Raw genomic sequence first — 20024 nt, 5'->3', positions numbered from 1 at the left:
AGCATCGAAACTGGTGAAATGCCTGAACTGCAGGGAGGCCAGTTCAGGTCCCAGTCTCTTCTAATACAAAACCATTCTGTTGTAATATATGCATTATGCAGTTTAGCTTATACATTCAAGGCCTTCTATGCAAAAATGGGTCCCCTGAATGGGACTTTTCAGATGTGCAAGCTGCCAGTTCTACAGACAGTGATCAGGGCCACTCAGTGATTTCAGGTTGCATCCAAAATCCTGTAGATCAGCAGTCCATAACTTTTTTGCGCCACGAACCATTTTATGTCTGACAATATTTTCACGGACCGGCCTGTAAGGTGACGCCGATAAATACAACAAAAAAACAGCACCAGTGTAAAAAAAAAAAAAGATTTATTCATAACACATGGGGAAAGACCCAGGGGAACTGAGTTAACGATAAAAGCGATAAAAAAAAAAATGCTAAAAAAACGATAAAAACTATAAATTTCACACCCAAGCCTCAACTCTTGCGGCCCCGTACCAAAGGACTCATCGACCGGTACCAGTCCGTGGCCCGGCAGTTGGGGATCGCTGCTATAGATGCAAAACAAGCCCAAACCATAACCCCTCCATCACCATGACAGTTGGTAGTTCATGGTTGGTATGAAATGCTTCTCCTGATGTTTTTTTACTTAGTGCAGATGTTCCACATGTCCTGTAATTCGTTCAGATGTAACTTTGCAAACCTCAGCTGTGCTGATGTGCTCTTTTTAGAAGAAAAAGGCTTTTTTCCTGCCAATCGTTCTAAACAGGTCATGAACATACAAGATTATGGCATTGTGCTTATACAAATCTGAATGCTCCAGACTAGGGACTTCTGCCTTTATAATGGTGGTGACACTTGGTGATGATCATTTAATCAAGTGCATTTGATTAGCAGCACCTGGAGGCTGCTTACCATCTTAATTCCTCGGGAAGCAGTAAGGGTGTACTCAGTTTTTCATAGTCCTGAGAAAGCTTTCTTTTTCACATGAGTGTATATGCACTATTATTTTAAATGTGCTTTCTTTTTGTATTTGGTAGTGCAATTCGAACATGGGATACATCAATAAAAGTAACTACTGCTGATAGAGTTATATTTCTTGAGTGAGTTATGCATAAACATAATTATGTTTTACTGTGATTATAGAAATGGTTTGAAAATGATTTTGTCTTAGATAACAAAGCCACAATCAAAGAGTTATCATAATAAAATTTTATCTATAACATTTATCAGCAAATACATTTTTCCTACCTATTTCTACTTGATATCAATCAGGCCCAGACAGAAATAGTCTGTGGCTCAGAAATCCGATCCAGAGTGCGGAGTGTGCTTTTCAAGCTGTTGTAAACGCTATTCTTTGTGCTCTCAGAAATAGAGTCGATAGGGCTTTGTGGGCTATTTTCTCCTGTTCGTGCCTCGCATTCACTGTGCTGTTGTTTTAACCCTTTGCACCTGCATTAGTTTGTCAGTGGGTTTTATGCCTCTGGATGTTTGTCCAAGAAAAACCCCTCCAGCAAGAGCTGGAACAGTTTGCTCCTGTACCTACATTTGGTAATATAAGTGTACAAAACAAAAACATGTTTATAGTAATACAGATCAAGCCTTTACAGGTAGCTTCTTAAGTTAAAGTCTCTTCAAGTAGGCAAAAAGCATATACGTTTCTTTTTCACAGTAACAAATACATGGAGAAACAGTTTGTGCTTTAAATTAGCTAATAAAGAGGATCATTTGTGCAGAGGTTTAGGAAAGCTTATAAGGCTTATCTTCAGGAATGACTTGTTGAATGTATAACGTTATTCTGTCAGGTTCACACTTGTTTACACTGTGTGAACCAACCTTTTTGCTCTGTTTATGTTAAAGTTGCATTTTCTGTCTTCACCTCCTCTCCTTATCACAAGTTCTCTTCGTCTTGTTTCCATGGGGGCATGGAATTTGAGAATAATTTGAAATGGTTCTTCGAAGCTATGCCCAGCTGGCTGCTGGCAGGCCAGGCTAAAAACAAGATCCCAACAGAAGACTTCTTTATTGTTGCGACCTTGGATCAACCCTGATGACATCACTTTTCTCATTTCTAGCACTTGCTGTCCTCTGACTGTGTCAAAAATAAATAAATAAAATTAAAAAATGTAAATACAAATTCAGTGCCCACTAGCAATTGTGATATGACTGAATTTAAACAAACAAAATAAACAAAAAAAACCCTAAACTAAATATAAAACAAACCATTGCCATCCCGCCAGATCATCTCATAATATGAAGTCTGACTTTAACCTCCTAAGACCCGAACTCTTCCACAGCATGCATTTTTAATTTCTCTTTGATATTTGGACATATTGGGGCCCGATGAATGTAAAAACAAAGAATTACCAGATTTTTTTACCTTATTTTTGTTTTTAAGAAAAATAAGAGCCACATATGAGGATATTTGTTTAAAATTTTGATAGAACAGTAGCAGAATAATGTCCTCGTAAGTGGATATCAGGCCGTTGTAGAGCAACATTGAGTATTTTGGTCTAAATAACCCAAAATGTGATGTCCACATATGTGGACGGCAGGTCCTAGGAGGTTAAATATTTCATATTTATCCAATATTTAGTTTCCAATAGCTTACACCTTGTAATTTAGAATAATAAGCCATTTGTACCAGGTTAACAGTTTTTCCTGAGTTACTTGACATTTTATGGGCAGACATATATCCTCTTTTCCCCATGACATTTTGGGGAACATTTATACCAAGCCTATTGTTCCTAATACCATGTTTCCAAGCAAAATGAATAAAGTAATTTAAGGCTTACAAATCTTATTATCTATTGCAAGCTTTTTAATAACCCCTTTATGTCTTCTGTATCCCAAAAAATCTTTAGCATTACACTGCACTTCATTGTGCAAAGAGACAGCACCTGGGAGGTTACTGTGGGAACACTAAAGAGGTAGATTACATGGGGCGTTAACAAGAAAACTCAACAGATTGTCTCACTTTTGTCTACCTCAACACAAAAGCCAATAGACACAACAAAATGCTCCTGCCATGTTGACTCTACCACTGGTGAAGGACATTCTCCTTATGCTGATAAAGGAATTAAGAAAAAAGTTTGAATAGATGCCAACATATCTCAGATAAAGTCATGCCAACACTTGCTTCCTTCACCAAAAATACTTACAATCTGCCGCTTGGAGATTCATGGTTCATACACAAAGCGTGACAAAGAACCACCGTCTTTTCTGATTACTTTACCAGCATGTACAAACTTCTTTTACAGGACTGGCGTGCTGCCAAGATCTTCTAATCACATTCTGTTCTTGGTAAAAAAAAAAAAGTTCAAGAGGATTTAACTCAGCTGTCCTGACTGGAAATATCTCATCCCACAAGTCTTACACTCTCACACTGAGTGTTTAAATTTCCCATCACTTGTCAGCCAATAAAACATCCATCTCCTTTCATAAATTCTTTTTCAGCTTCAGCACAGTACAGACATTTACTCTATATTATTCATTTTAAAGCAGACCAAACAATATAGTTTTTCCTGTTGTTATGTCTGCAGCTTTTGTGCAAAGCTAATTATTAAAATGCCAAACTTGTTATCCTGTGTCAGTCAGTGCATTAGTGGTCACTTATGCCATTTAGTTTTAAGAAATAAATAGTGTAATTCGATAACCCTCTGGCACAAATAAGTCAGTGAGCAAAACAAATCTTCCTTTTGAGTTATCACTGTTGCTCAAATATAAATATGTAAACTTAGATGGGTCTCTGTCAGGTAAGAATGAAACCAAATGAAATAGTTTAATTAGTGGTGATTGGATATTTGTCAACGATCCCTTTACACATTTAACAAAGAGAAAAATGGCTGAGAAACTTCCAATTCCATTTGGTGAATTTGGACATTTTTCTTTTCCTGTAATAGGCCAAAGAGGAAAAAAAACAAGTGAGCAGCTTCCTATTGTGCAATAAGGTTTATCTTTGATAACATCCAGATAGGATTATATGGAATAGAATCACAGTGCTGCCAGCCCCAGGAAAAAGAAATCAGCTCTGGCATGCATATATAAGCTCTACATTTCCTGTTTACTTTTTATCTTCCTAATTTTCAAGGAGGTTTGCAGGTCAGGAGCAGTGCAGTGACAGATCAGTTTCCCATGGCGTTGATTTAAATTCAGTTTGTTGCTCAAGGTCATTTGAGCAGGACATCTGAGGTCATGGGGAATCAATCCAAGTGTCAGTCACATGAGAGCCTCTGCAGCCATTTGCCTGCCCCGATTTTATTTTGCAACTGTAATGGGAGCTTTTTTTTCTGTACACCTAATGCTGGTATTAGCTTATCCTGACCCTGGGAAGAAGAAAGATTTACTGAATTATTGCTTCGATACAGTCAGTTACTTGTAGGCAAGGCTGACATGGTTTTATAGAAAAAGAATCACAAAAAGTCTTGATCTTTCAATACAAATCATTGTGTGTTGGTTAGATGAATGCAGAAACTGAATGATGTGATGGTAGTTTTTGAGAGGGTTTTTTTTGCACCTGTGTTGAAGTCCTGTAGTATCTTAACACCTCTCTGCAAAAAGTGCAGTAAAGGCTTTAATCTTCCTTTATTGTGCATTGTCTTTGGTCTTTAAAATGTGACATTTTTAGTGACACAGTGGTACAGGGATTAGTGCAAACATGCATGCTGTGTTAAACTGTTGGGTGCAAGTGTGACTTGTCTGTCTCTCTATGTTCCCTGTCCAAGGTGTACCCTGCTCCTTGCCAAATGTCACCTGAGATTTATATAGTCTTCCTGATTCTTTTTAGACTGTCAATTACAGACAGTTAGGTTAAGTAGCTGACAGACGGATTAGTCTACAATTAATGAATACACTATTGGTGCAGATTTTATAAACTGTAGCTGGAAATGAAAAGTCATCATGCTGGTTGAAGTGTAAACCTGAGCAGAGAAATCTGAAGCTCTGGAACCAGATTAAAGGGATGAACGCACATGCTAGAGAATTGGGGTGAGGCATCCCCATGGACTGGCATCTCAAACATCTGCTCTCAGAGATATATGGGGCAGTCATGGGCTGGATATGTCACATTCTATATTTAGGCAGCTTGTGATGAGAGAGGTGTGGCATGTAGAGCATGTAATAAAGTCTGAATGAGATCACTATGATTGATTACTCATGCTATTTAAGATTTCTGACACTTGATGGGATTTATTTATTTCTTTTTTTTTACATTTTAGGCCCCCAATTAAGAAGGGAAGATAATGTAGGACCATCAAAGCCACATGCATTTAGCATCAGATCTATTAATGAGTCACTTGCTGATTATGAAAAACATGCACACAGTAAAGGTTTTTATAAGACTCCATGAACTTGGTGGTTGGTGTTACACTGCTACTTAGCGTTTCCTCTTTACGTCCTGTGCTCAGTTTGGCAACACATCACAGTGGTGTTCACTTTTCTAAAATATTTGCAACTGGCAAAAAGAACCTTCATTTCAAACCAAAATAACATGTTTCACGCCAGAGAATATCTTCAGCTACCATTTTTCTCAATAGCTACCTTCAAAGTCAGACAATCTTAGCAGTAAGGTTCATATATATGCATCTACACTCAGTACAAAAAGAAAAAAAATATGCAAAAAAGCAGCCTGTCATTACTTGTGCTTTAGTGTTCCCGATTTGAGAAGTGTCCCATTTTTAAACCCAGAAACCATCTCCCAGTGACCAAAACTCAACCCACCATCTCTGATGGAAAACATCCAGACAAGTGGGAGTAAAAGAAACAACTTGGATAGTCTAAAGCAGGCTCACAAAAGCTGCTTCGTAAAACTGACAACAGTATTTTTCTCTGAAGCTGATGCAAACATTTGTAGGCACTGATTGAAGATGTGAACAGCCTAAAGAAAAAAGCACCAAATATCCCTCACCTACTCCAATGGTCCCAGCAGCAGCACTTTGAACTCGGTTCGCCCTCCTTCACAACCTATTGAATGATCTGAAGCTTTGCAGGGAGAGGTGATTACTGTATATTCTTATCGTATACCATATGTTCTATACTATATATTTATATATTGATATATTTACATCAAAGCATTCTGCAATAGCGAAAAGGACCAACAAACAAACCAAATACCCCCCCCCCCCCCCCCCCCACTAAAAAAAGAAAAGGAAAAAAACAAACAATGAGGGTTTTTTTCTTGAAGTGTATTTACATTTCTAAAATATTCACTTCATGCTTAAAAATTACAGACAACAGAAGGTTCACTGAGATTTCAACTATTTCATGTTCTTCTGTTCTCATCACTCTTTATGATGAGAACATCTTTAACCCGTTTGGTAGATTTACAAACCTTTAACTTGTCCTGTATTTTCCCTCCTGCATGTTAATGCTGGCATTTTATTGAGAAAAATAAAACCCAGTATTTTTTGGTAGCAATTTAATTCCACTCCACTGCCATTTTCACACATTGCAAGGCCAAACTGGACCACTTGGAAGGCCACTTCTCCCCCCTGGCTGCATCTTTGACACCTTTGATTTTCTTTGGCTTTTTGGCTTCCTGATGCATACAACTGCTTATGCTTTCAAACTTCATATTCATATTCACAAACTACAGAGAAACAGTTTCTCCAGAAAACTCTAGGTCAGAGTCTGATGTTTTATCTTTCATTTTTCTTATCGTTTGTCATTGCTTAATTAATTGATTTTTTTTAACACGTTTGGTAACAAAAAGTCAATTTATAATGTTATAAGAGCAGCAGACTATAATATTTACTAATAACTTTGCCTTAACTTTTTTTTTTTCCCACCAGCATATCTAATTTGAGATGTGCAGTTCAACATTGCATGAGACATTGCAGTTAAACTTGGTAAGTTCCACTTTAGTCTGAAAAATTTAGTGACAATAATGGGCTTGTGATTTACTGGGGATCATTCTGTGACAGCGAGGCAGCTAGAGTGATAAAACTCTTTTCCAAGTTGAGTCATTCCATTGCTTCATTTTGACGAGTCATTAAATAAAAGGGGGGCTCACATAAAACTGCGGATCACTTCTTTATAACTGTTTTCAGCTGTATTTCCTTTATGTTATTTGACCAAAAATCCACTGTACTGACTTTTATCTATCAGTAAACCTTTCTACGCATTTCATTTTCTGAGTTGTTGTTTTTCTTCATTAGTCGAGTGATAACAATTAAGAAACACCAGCTTTCGAGAAACAGTGCGCTAAGTACATAAGCAGGAGTTTATTTAAAATCCATAACAGAGGTCTTGTTTCAACTCATTAATCTGAAAGACAACAGCTAACACAATAAAGTCCTGGGATGTTAATCCTTATGAAGGAGATGCTATTCTGGCAGAGAGCTAAATAGGAACAGGACCATGCATAAAATGGACACTGTGAATCCTTGGCCTGGGTCACTGCACATGTCTTTTAGACATAAAGAGGCCACAAATCTAAACTCGCCAGTTGCTAATAGCTTCTTGCAAAATGTTTTCAAAGAAAATGGGAGTGACAGAATAATTTAATGACTTAATAATCATATGCAGCGGAGATAAAGAGCATGTTTTATCACAGAAAGGGGAATGAAATCCTTTTTTTTCCTCCACAATTTTGACTGTTTTCAAAGAAATAAATTAAGTTTAGTCTGAGAGAAAGAAATAAAACATTAATGCTTCTATTCTTTAGGTCACTGTCTTTGAGTTCTATGAGTCAGCTTGATTAAAGCTGTTATCCTTCCTTAAAGCTTGTTTTAAACTTAGAAATTAGGTACTTGTATTATAATTGCAGTCAAAGGACTACTTCACTCAAAACCAGATGGAAGTCATAGGAATAGCTTTGTGAGATGCATAGAAAATTCACTAAAATACATGCATTTACAGAGAAATAATAATTATAATAATTACAAGTGCAAATTAAAATCTAAATGTACTTGTTTTTAGACACCTCTTGGACATCTCTATTGAGTGAAGATGGGTTGTATTTATATTAACTTATAACTCCAAATACAAACTACCACAAATACACCTTAACAGTGAGCAAGATTGTTGACATCTGGTAAAAGAAAACTGTTGTTGACAACTATTCACTTCTTTTACTGAGACTTTTTGGTATGATCCAGGGCTGTTTGAAAACCCCTTTCATTCCACAGCACTGGAAATGCTTCAGAGACCAGATGGACACTTTTGAAACATGATGAAATACGGTTTCACCAGCATATTTGACTTCCTATCATAAATAACAGCTTTCATTTCATAGTCCACACAAGCTGGGTCCACGGAAACAGGCATCACCTCATAAGCCCGCATGAAGAAGGAAGAGGAAAAAATGTGGCACCACTGTGGCCGAGGCAACGCTCCAAAAAAAATCTTCCATGGTGAATGTTACCCAATGCTGTGGAATCCAAACAGGAACAGCCTGGCCTTGAGTTGAGCAGACTCATAGAACAGGACAAGGAAATGACTGAGCTCAGCCTCAGGGCGGGGCAGGTTCAGACTAGAGGTCATGTAGTCTGGCTCACTGACATCATGAGGCAAGACAAACATAAAAAGATAAATGCTTAGTATTTCAGAAGTTGTTTAACCATAAACAGACTGGCCAATGTAAGTTTGCTGGTTCAAATGAATCAAATGCAACGACTTTAAATACATCAGAGAGATTTAAAACACACACACATACTCTCTAAGCTGACCTGTGCTAATCTATCCCAGTGGCATTTGTTATTTTCTTTTTCTCTGAGATTTGTGAGTCTGGTGATTCCTTATTGCTTTGCTGTTTTTTAAATACAGAATTGGTTTCAGGTGCATTTCAGAGATCTATTATTTTGGAGGTCTATTTTTAAACTTGCATGGCTTCTTGACTTCTATCAGAACTATCATCTCTGCGTCTCATTTTCTCCCCAGGCACCCCCCCCCCTGTTTGTCTCAATCTGCCTCTCTCCCCCTGCCTCTCTCCTCCAAGTAAATGAGCGTTGATTGGGTTACTCTTTGATTCACATATACAAACACAACACTCATTATTGATGGACTGACTACATATCTAACTTTCTTTGTTCTTAATTAAATGTATTTTTGATTACACACCTGTATGTTGTTCTCTACCGATTTATTCTACTCTTTTAAAACAGAAATGTCCTGTCATCAGTCAGCTGATACATTTCAGTAAGCAGCTAATTCAAAAACATGATGGCAAGTTTGTATGACTTCAGTCCCCCCGCTGAACAGAGTCTGACATTTAGGGAAAGAAACGTGTGCTCCATATAGTTGAGCATTAAGCAATGCCAAAAATACATTTTTATTTAACAGTGAGACCAACAGCAACAATGTTATACAGTTGTTCTACAGTCTAAAAACAGTCCTTTCCAGTATGAACATGCATAACTGCCTTGAGCACAGGAAAACAGTGCCACCTAGGGAAAGTTACAAGCACCACAGAAATGAAAAATTGTAGTTGAACTGTCTCAGAAGAGGTTTGAGTTTTCCACCCAAAAGATTCATACAGGCTCTGCATTTAGAGCTGCAGATGATCTGTCCCTAATACTGTGGCTACATGTAATTTAATAAATGCTCCAATGTCATTACATGGATAAGAAGCCATCATAATGACCATGTTATTAAAGTAGGCTATTAGGTGCTAAAGTGATTCTCAAAGGTCACTAATTACAGGAATGTTCACTTGAGCAGATGCGTGGATTTATGAATGAGGTGATTACAGTCACAATTGTGAAGCGTTGAGAAGAGTGTCAGGTCATTTAAAAGCGCTAATCTGCTACCCTCTAGTGGTTGGATGCGTGTAATGTAAGTTTTCTCATACTGTAGGAAAATCAACTCAAATTATAAAGGTTTAAATCAACAAAATGAAATTGGTGTAGAATTATATGAGCCAAGTTCTTATTGATGATAATTTAGCAATTTTTGCTAAATATTCACAGGTTTACAGGAAAGCTAAACGTGAAAATAGGAAAACAATAGGAAACAATAAACTTCAGGTGTCATCCACTGCTGCTCCTCTCAGAGTGTAAACCATTGTCTGAGAAATTACTTCAAGTTTCTTGTGTTAAGATTTTTAGCATTTCACAGTATATGCAGTATAAGCAAGGGCAGGTAAAAAGATTTTTTAAAAATGAATATAGGAAAGAAAGAAAACTACTCAGTGCAGTAAAGTTGGGGCACTTGAAACACCTGGGGAATTTTTAAAAGTAATCTAGGACAATGACAAAAGGAAGATAAAATAAACACAAGATATGAGACAATGGACTGTCAAAATAAAACAAGCAGCACTTAAACAGGGAGACACCTTACATGGGGATGATTTAAACAAAAGACAAGAAGACACTAGGGAGATTAAACCAATAAACACCAAAACACTGTCACAGGCTGGGTCAGACCCAACGTTTTGAGTTTTATTCTGTATTTTTGAGGTTCTCATGTTAGGTTGGTGATTATAAGTTTGTGTGTTATTCTTATTTAGGTTTTAGTGGAGGTTAAGGTTAGCTATTATTTATCATATGTTTCCTTAGTTTCTGTGTTTGGTTTCTTGTCTAGTCTGTCATGTGATTCAGGTCTGTTAAGCTTATGTTGTCATGTCTAAGCCTCCATGTTTCCTGTTTTGTTTTGAAAAAGCTCTGTGTTCATTGTTTTAGTTTCACTTTGGTGTCGAAACACTAATCTGTATCAGGTGTGTCCCCATGTGTTTCCCGTCCCCTCGTCACCTCTTGTGTATTTAGTCTATGTGTCACTTTGTCTGTGCTACCTACTCCATGTCACGTCACCGTTATCCTAGTCGTTATCCCAGTTATTCTCGTAGTTAAAGCCTTAGTTATAAGTTATAGTTAGTGAGAGTTGCAGTTTTTTCAGTTTTCTCATAGTCGTCACACTTTAGTCTTCCCAGCATGTGTTTCGGTTTTGCTCATTCTGCCTTGTTTCATACTTGTGACTATTAGCGCCAAAAGAAAGTCTCACCTTGTGTTCATGTTTAGTTTTGTCTTCTCGCCTGTGTCCGCACCTGGGTCCTCCACACACACCCACACGGTCTGCCCTGCAGACTGTGACAAACACAATAATTAAAAGCAATCAAAAAGTTGTCAGACTGGAGCCTTGACACTAAATGTTTTCTTCATACAGTTAACAGTATAAAGGAGACTGAGATCAGAAACTGAGATCATGTAGGCTGTATACCAGGAAAAATACATTTTTCCTGGGCTTCTAATTTTTAGATTAGATGATTTAAGAAAACAAAAACAAAAAAAGAAAAATCCTTCTCCATTTAAACCATGTCATACCAGCAATAAATTATTTCTTGCATGTCAAACATTGTTTCCATAGCAGCACTGGATGTGAGAAGTTGTTTCTAAGACACTTGTGTACATGAGTGCTGTGTATGCTTCTTTAGGTAAATTTTTTCTCTATATATCTTGTAAATTCTTCCTCTTCAGTGTTTCATCTTTTTTCATCTAATCTCTTGAGGAGAAACGCTTACCCTCTCCAAGTCTTTGTGATAGAGATACAGCTGTGTCCGACTAATGATCTACCAAGACCTGTCAACACCCGAAAAACGCTTCTAATGTGGTAGAAGCACAAATACCTGGACCTGTGTTAAGAGTAAGAGTTAAGAGTAAAAGTGAAAAACAGGCTCTGAAATGTACGCAGAGTAAAAAAGTTTTTTAAAAAAGTAAAAAAGTAAATAGTAGCTCCTTGAAAGTCATTTCTATCAGCTATTTTTATATAATAATATACAGTAATAATATTAGTAGAAGAGAATACTTAAAAAAAAAAAAAACTCAGATCCAAAATTTGGACATCAAACCATGACCCAGCTTGGATGTCAATATGACTTTCAACATTTGAACTTTGATCATTTTTTGGACATCATGTGGACGTCTATGACAGGTGCAGGCAATTTACCTGATTAATATTTGTAATATGTTTTTATTTACAGATATCAATGTTGTTGTTATCAACATAATACATATGAATATGGACTATTTATTAAAAAAATGTTAAAAAATGTTAAAATGTAAAGTAATGTTTAAAATATTTAGAAAAAACTTGGAATTCCTTTTAATATGAGTTAAAAGCATTTGTGTTATATACAGTCACGTTCATAAATATTGGGACATCGACACAATTCTAACATCTTGGCTCTATGCACCACCACAATGGATTCCAAATGAAAAGAACAAGATGTGCTTTAACTGCAGACTGACAGCTTTTATTTGAGGGTATTTACATCCAAATCAGGTGAACGGTGTAGGACTTACAATAATTTGCATATGTGCCTCCCACTTGTTAAGAGACCAAAAGTAATGGGACAATTGAAGAACCCTTTCCCTAGTGAGGAAAAAACCCTTCACAACAGTTGGCCAGATGAATAACACTCTCCAAGAGGTAAGTGTATGTGTGTCAAAGTCAACAATCAAGAGAAGACTCCACCAGTGTGAATACAGAGGGTTCACCACAAGATGTAAACCATTGGTGAGCCCCAAAAACAGGAAGGCCAGTTTAGAGTTTGCCAAACGACATCTAAAAAAGCCTTCACAGATCTGGAACAACATCCTATGGACAGATGAGACCAAGATCAACTTGTATCAGAGTGATGGGAAGAGAAGAGCATGGAGAAGGAAAGGAACTGCTCATGATCCTAAGCATACCTCCTCATCAGTGAAGCATTGTGGTGGAAGTGTCATAGCGTGTGCATGTATGGCTGCCAGTGGAACGGGTTCTCTTGTATTTATTGATGATGTGACTGCTGACAAAAGCAGCACAATGAATTCTGAAGTGTTTCAGGCAATATTATCTGCTCATACTCAGCCAAATGCTTCAGAACTCATTGGATGGTGCTTCACAGTGCAGATGGACAATGGGCCAAAGCATACTGCAAAAGCAACCGAAGAGTTTTTGAAGGGAAATAAGTGGACTGTTTTGCAATGGCCAAGTCAATCATCTGACCTGAATCCAATTGAGCATGCACTTCACTTGCTGAAGACAAAACTGAAGGAAAAAAATGCCCCAAGAACAAGCAGGAACTGAAGATGGTTGCAGTAGAGGCCTGGCAGAGCATCACCAGGGATGATACCTGTTATGCCCCCAGAAATGTGTTCTTTGTGTTCTCTTTATCTCGCTATCGTAGCTTAGAGCGGTGTGTGTATTTTCGTAACCATGACAACACGAGAGCAGTTTACGCTGAGAGTCAGAAAGTGAATCTACTGTGTGACTCGGGATATTAGCGTGTGGGCTCATTCAACCGCCAGCTCCGCCGTTACAGGATTAATCCTTTTCTCTTCGCTAAGGCATAGTCTGTGAGTATAATTTATTTTGTACAATTAAGCGGTGAAGCGTTTTGAACCGTTGTCTGTTATTCGGTTAACTTTATTGTGTCTCATATAAGCTATGCGGCTAGGCTGTCAAGCTGTGATAATTAGCCAGATGCTTTGAGCTTATTGCATCTATAATACATTTCATATATTTTATTGTATTGTGTTTACAGTATATTTCATTGTATTGTGTTTACAGTATATTTCATTGTATTGTGTTTACAGTTTCACAAAAAAGTGCCCAGTAAAAACTTCTGGAATCCAATCGTCTGAGTCCTGGAGATTTTCTTGGGAGTGTTTAAGCTGAATGGAAACTTAGCCCATTACAGTGAAAAGACTGCAACGCAGCTAATAGGGATACGAGGATCGCCGCTGTACGGAGCTACTCATTATCGAGAGATAAGCAGCCTCCAATATAGCCTCGGAAAACTTCGCCGCAGCCGACATCTCCCGATACTGGAGACCCAACGACACGCAATGTCACAACGTAGCAATGCTGACAAAGGAAATGGAGACAACCAGTCAGAGTGTGTGCGCTCAAGGAGCAGTCGCTCATCTGGTACATCGTCTGGCTCAAAAATCAGCATAGCCATTGCCATGGCAAAAGCAAAGGCTGAAGCCGCGCAAGCTAGAGCGGCACATTCAAAAAGAGAAATCGAGCTTAAAGTGGAGCAAGCACGTATTCAAGCCAGCCTCGACACACTAATCGATGAAAAAGAAAGGGATGCCGCCGTTGCTGAGGCAAACTCCCTAGTAGCTGGTCTGCAGGATATGGGTCTCGAAGTACGCAGCGAAGTTAACAGCCTGGTCCGCCAGTCTGTCAAAGACCAGCGCGTAGCCGCCTTTGTCTCCGAACAGGCCAGCCTGAGCGCCAAGGGTCTATCGGCTACAGAAAATAACCTTCCCCCTTCTCAGCCAGTCACTCACCCGCATAACGCGGCTCAGACCCAAGCTGCCGCTCCTGCTGCTATTACGCCACACCAAGCTCTTCAGGGCCCCTGGAGAAGCGACGCACCAACACGACAGAGCTCCAAGTCACCCTTCTACCCCCCTCCAACTCCACTCCTACAGCAGAACCCCAAACGAGATTCTACGTTTCCCACGCATCAGCCCATCCACGGGACACTCTACGGAGGTGATTACGACCATTCTACAACCACTGACCTCATCAAATATCTCGCTCGTAACCACTTGGTGACTTCAGGTCTCACCGCATATGACGACCAGCCAATAAACTATTGGGCCTGGAAAACATCATTCCAGAACGCCATTGCCAATCTAGACCTGTCTGCTGCAGAAGAACTCGACCTCCTAACCAGACACCTGGGAAAGGAGTCAACAGAGCAGGTAAGAAGAATAAAAACGGTCAACATCAGGAATCCAACTATTGGACTGTGCTCAGCATGGGGGCGCCTCGACGAACTATATGGCTCCCCAGAAGCCGTCGAACAAGCTCTGTTCAGCAAACTAGAAAGCTTCCCAAAGCTCACGACAAAAGATCCACGGAGACTCCGGGATCTAGCCGACCTGTTGTCAGAGCTACAAGCCGCTAAAGAAGATGGCTACCTCGCGGGCATGTCGTACTTGGATACCTCCAGAGGAATTAAGCCCATCATCGAGAAACTTCCATACAGCATACAAGAAAAGTGGCTATACCACGGGACGAGATACAAACAAGAACATTTCGTCAGCTTCCCACCTTTCTCCGTGTTGGTGAACTTCATCCGCACCGAGGCGAAAGCACGTACGGACCCAAGTTTCAACCTCTTCACGCCAAGCCCCCCAAACGAGAGAATGAATAAATGGGAGAGGCCCACGAAGACGTCCGTTCACACCCACAAAACACAAGTCTCAGGCACTGCCAAGTTCGAGTCTAAGGAAAGCAGGGAACGTATTGACCCGAATAAACATTGCCCCCTGCACAAAAAACCCCATCCTCTGAGGAAATGCAGAGGTTTCCGCGAGAAGAGCTTAGATGATCGCAAACAGCTTCTGAAAGAACACTACGTCTGCTTTCGCTGTTGCTCGTCAACAGAACACTTTGCAAAGAACTGCACAGCCAAGATAACATGCACCGAGTGTGGTAGCGCTGCCCACGTGACAGCCCTCCACCCTCACCCACCTACCTGGAAATCTAAATCGTTCCCCTCCATCTCAGAGGATAGCGGGGAGGAGGACAAAGCTGATAACCAGGAGGTCAACGCAACGTGCACACAGGTATGTGGGGAAGGTCTGAGTGCTAGAGCGTGTGCTAAGATCTGTCTCGTCAGGGTGTTCCCAAACGGACGAAGAGAGGAAGCCAAGAGAATTTACGCTATATTGGATGAGCAGAGTAATCGCTCCCTCGCGCGGTCAGAGTTCTTCGAAGCCTTCAAGATCTCCGGGCGCTCGTACTCATACACACTAAAGACCTGCGCGGGACGTACGGAGACATCAGGAAGGAGAGCCAGCGGCTACACCGTAGAGCCATTGGACGAGAAACTGAGTATCTCTCTGCCTACACTCCTCGAGTGTAACCAAATTCCCAACATCCGCGCGGAGATTCCCACCCCCGGTGTGGCCTATCATCATACCCACCTAAAACGCATCGCTGACAAGATACCACCTCCGGACCCAGACGCCAGCATTCTTCTCTTACTGGGCAGAGATATCTTACGGGTCCACAAGGTCCGAGAGCAAATAAGCGGCCCAGGAGATGCTCCCTTCGCCCAAAGGCTTGACCTGGGATGGGTCATCGTCGGAGACGTGTGCCTCGGAGGTGCTCACAGACCACCGGAGGTGAGAAGCTACAAAACAGCCGTTCTAGGGAACGGTCGTACAAGCCATCTCCAGCCATGTAACAACCAGATGAAAGTAACAGAGGTGTTTGAACAAGCACGTGACTATCAACAACATCCAGCGCGAACCCCGACGACGCTAATCGGAGACAATTTGGGGCAAACCGTCTTCGCTCGCACTCCCAACGACCACAAACTTGCTCCATCCAGGGAAGATTTGGAGTTTCTAAGGATAATGGAAGCCGAGTGTTGCCAAGACAGCTCCAACAGTTGGGTCGCACCTTTGCCGTTTAGGTCACCGAGGCAGCGACTCCCTAACAACAGGAAACAGGCTCTCGAACGCCTCGTCTCACTTCGGCGCTCACTGGAAAAACGACCACGGATGAAAGCCGACTTCCTAGAGTTTATGGAGAAGACGCTCAAGAAGGCGCACGCAGAAGCTGCCCCTCCCTTGCAACCCGGTCAGGAGCGTTGGTACTTGCCCCTGTTCGGCGTGTACCACCCCCGGAAGCCGGACAAGATCCGCGTGGTCTTCGACAGCAGTGCATCCTATGAGGGAGTATCGCTCAACGATGTCTTACTCAGTGGTCCCGATCTTAATAACAGCCTACTAGGTGTTCTTATGAGGTTTAGGAAGGAACAGGTTGCGATCACCGCAGACATCGAGCACATGTTCCACTGCTTCATCGTGAAAGAAGACCACCGGGATTTTCTCCGCTTCCTGTGGTATAGAGACAATGACCCTACCTCTGACGTCGTGGATTACAGGATGCGGGTGCATCTCTTTGGTAACAGCCCCTCGCCTGCCGTCGCAGTGTATTGCCTGCGGCGGGCGGCTAAGGCAGCAGAGGCCGACTACGGCAGCGATGCTAGGAGATTCGTCGACCGCGATTTCTACGTCGACGATGCCTTAAAGTCTTTCAGTACAGAGGAAGAAGGCATCGCAGTTCTCCAGCGAGCGCAGAAGATGCTCGCGGCTTCCAACCTCAGGCTGCACAAGGTTGCATCAAATCGTTCCGCGGTCATCAGAGCATTCCCCTCCCAGGATCGCTCTCAGGATTTCAATGGCCTGGATCTCTCCATCGATGATCTGCCTATCCAGCGTAGCCTGGGACTGTTCTGGAACATGCGCACGGACACTTTCACGTTCCAGATCGAGATCGATCAGAAGCCGTTCACCCGCAGAGGGGTACTCTCGACCGTGAACAGTCTATACGACCCCCTAGGGTTTCTAGCACCCATCACAGTTGATGGAAGACGGATCCTAAGAGAACTCACCTTGCAAGCGGAAGATTGGGACGCACCCCTTCCCAAAGACATGGAGACCGAGTGGACTAGATGGAAACAGTCTCTTCAAGACCTGGAGGGGCTCCAAATACCACGGCCTTATATGTCCCTCTCCACCACAGGCGCCCTAAGGAGAGAACTCTGCGTCTTCGCCGACGCATCGGTCAGAGCAATAGCGGCCGTAGCCTACATCAGGGTAACTGGCAAGCAGGGACAAACTGAGATTGGGTTTGTCTTTGGGAAATCGAAGTTGGCTCCCCAACCTAGCCTAACTGTCCCTAGACTTGAACTTTGTGCTGCTGTGCTCGCCGTCGAGATCGCCGAGATGGACACAACGTACGACAACATCACCTACTACACAGACAGTAAGGTCGTACTGGGATACATCCATAACCAGTCAAGGAGATTTTATGTCTACGTACACAATAGGGTCCAACGTATCCTTCAGTCACCCTGTCCCGGCCAGTGGAAGTACGTTCCAACGCATCTTAACCCAGCTGACGTTGGGTCAAGAGCTGTAGCATCAGCCCTGCTCAGAAGTACACCATGGCTCAAAGGACCAGCCTTTCTTTGCGACGCATCAGGGCATCCATCCGAGCTTCAAGAGACGTACAATCTTGTCGACCCCGACATCGATGCCGAAGTGCGTCCACAGGTGACAACGAAACTCACCCATGTTGCTAAAGGCGTGGTACGCCCTCAACGCTTTGAACGCTTCTCCAAGTTCAGCACACTCCATGCAGCCATTGCACATTTGATCCACGTAGCTAGCTCCTTCGCTCGCTCGACGCAGGGCGAATGTCGAGGCTGGCACATCTGTCGTCCTACAGAAGAGGAGCTGCTGAAAGCCAAAGTGTGCATCGTAAAGAGTGTCCAGGGTGAGTGCTACGCGGAAGAGCTCAAGTGTATCGGTTCTGGAGTCGACATACCATCTTCCAGCAGCTTGTGGAGATTGCATCCCATTATGGACCAGGATCGACTACTCAGGGTAGGAGGTCGGATCGAGCAGTCAGGCTTAGGCATGAACGAGACTCATCCCATCATCATTCCTGGCCGGCATCACCTCGCAACTCTGCTTGTGTCCCACTATCACGAAGCAGTAAAACACCAGGGGAGACATCTTACTGAAGGTGCCGTTCGGGCCGCAGGTTTTTGGCTCGTGGGAGCCAAACGCTGTATCAGCAGTCTGCTCTACGGATGCATCACTTGTAAGAAGCTGCGAGGGAAGGCCGAACATCAACGGATGGCAGCCCTGCCGGCAGAACGGTTACAAGTAGCACCTCCCTTCACCTACATAGGTGTCGATGTCTTTGGACCGTGGGGCATCGTTTCACGCCGCACAAGAGAAGGAGTTTCGAACTCCAAGCGATGGGCGGTGATGTTCTCGTGTATGTGTTCCAGGGCAGTGCACATTGAGGTGATCGAAGCCATGAGTGCCAGCAGCTTTATTAACGCCTTGAGGAGATTCTTTGCGGTCAGGGGCCCCGCGAAGCAGATACGCTCGGACTGCAGAACTAACTTCGTCGGCGCTTCCTGTGAGCTGGGGATGGACAAGGAAAACTCAGGGTTCGACAGGGTGGAGAAGTACCTCAGTAAACAGAGCTGCACCTGGGTGTTTAACCCACCCCATGCATCCCATATGGGTGGCGCATGGGAGAGGATGATCGGCATTGCCCGCCGTATCTTGGACTGCATGCTGCTTGAACAGAGAAAGTCTCGCCTGACGCACGAGGTTCTGACCACGCTTATGGCCAAGGTAGCAGCAATTATGAACGCAAGGCCGATCATTCCAGTGTCATCCGACCCCGAGTCGCCCTGCATCCTCACACCAGCCATGCTCCTGACTCTCAAAACAGGCTCCGCGCCTCCTTTGCCGTCAGGCAAGTTCGAGGAAGCAGATCTCTTCAGGGAGGAGTGGAAACAAGTTCAGGGCCTGGCAGACATGTTTTGGAACAGATGGAGGCGTGAATACCTCAAAACACTGCAACTTCGACACAAGTGGCAAGGGAAACAGCCGAATCTTCAAGAAGGGGACGTAGTTCTCTTAAAGGATGATCGGGCAGAGAGAAATGAGTGACCCATGGGCATCATCACGAAAGCCTTTCCAGGGAAGGACGGCCTGGTCCGGAGAGTCGAAGTGGAGGTCGTTAAAGATGGAAATAGAAGAGGATTCTCTCGTCCCATTACAGAAGTAGTTCTGCTTCTTTCTCCAAAGTCTGACTCTGCCAATTGATGTGGGCTCTTAAAGACCCCAAGCGGGGAGTGTTATGCCCCCAGAAATGTGTTCTTTGTGTTCTCTTTATCTCGCTATCGTAGCTTAGAGCGGTGTGTGTATTTTCGTAACCATGACAACACGAGAGCAGTTTACGCTGAGAGTCAGAAAGTGAATCTACTGTGTGACTCGGGATATTAGCGTGTGGGCTCATTCAACCGCCAGCTCCGCCGTTACAGGATTAATCCTTTTCTCTTCGCTAAGGCATAGTCTGTGAGTATAATTTATTTTGTACAATTAAGCGGTGAAGCGTTTTGAACCGTTGTCTGTTATTCGGTTAACTTTATTGTGTCTCATATAAGCTATGCGGCTAGGCTGTCAAGCTGTGATAATTAGCCAGATGCTTTGAGCTTATTGCATCTATAATACATTTCATATATTTTATTGTATTGTGTTTACAGTAT

Source organism: Astatotilapia calliptera, chromosome 2 (assembly GCF_900246225.1).
Source record: "Astatotilapia calliptera chromosome 2, fAstCal1.2, whole genome shotgun sequence".
NCBI lineage: Eukaryota > Metazoa > Chordata > Actinopteri > Cichliformes > Cichlidae > Astatotilapia > Astatotilapia calliptera.
Note: the sequence above shows the minus strand (reverse complement) of the source record.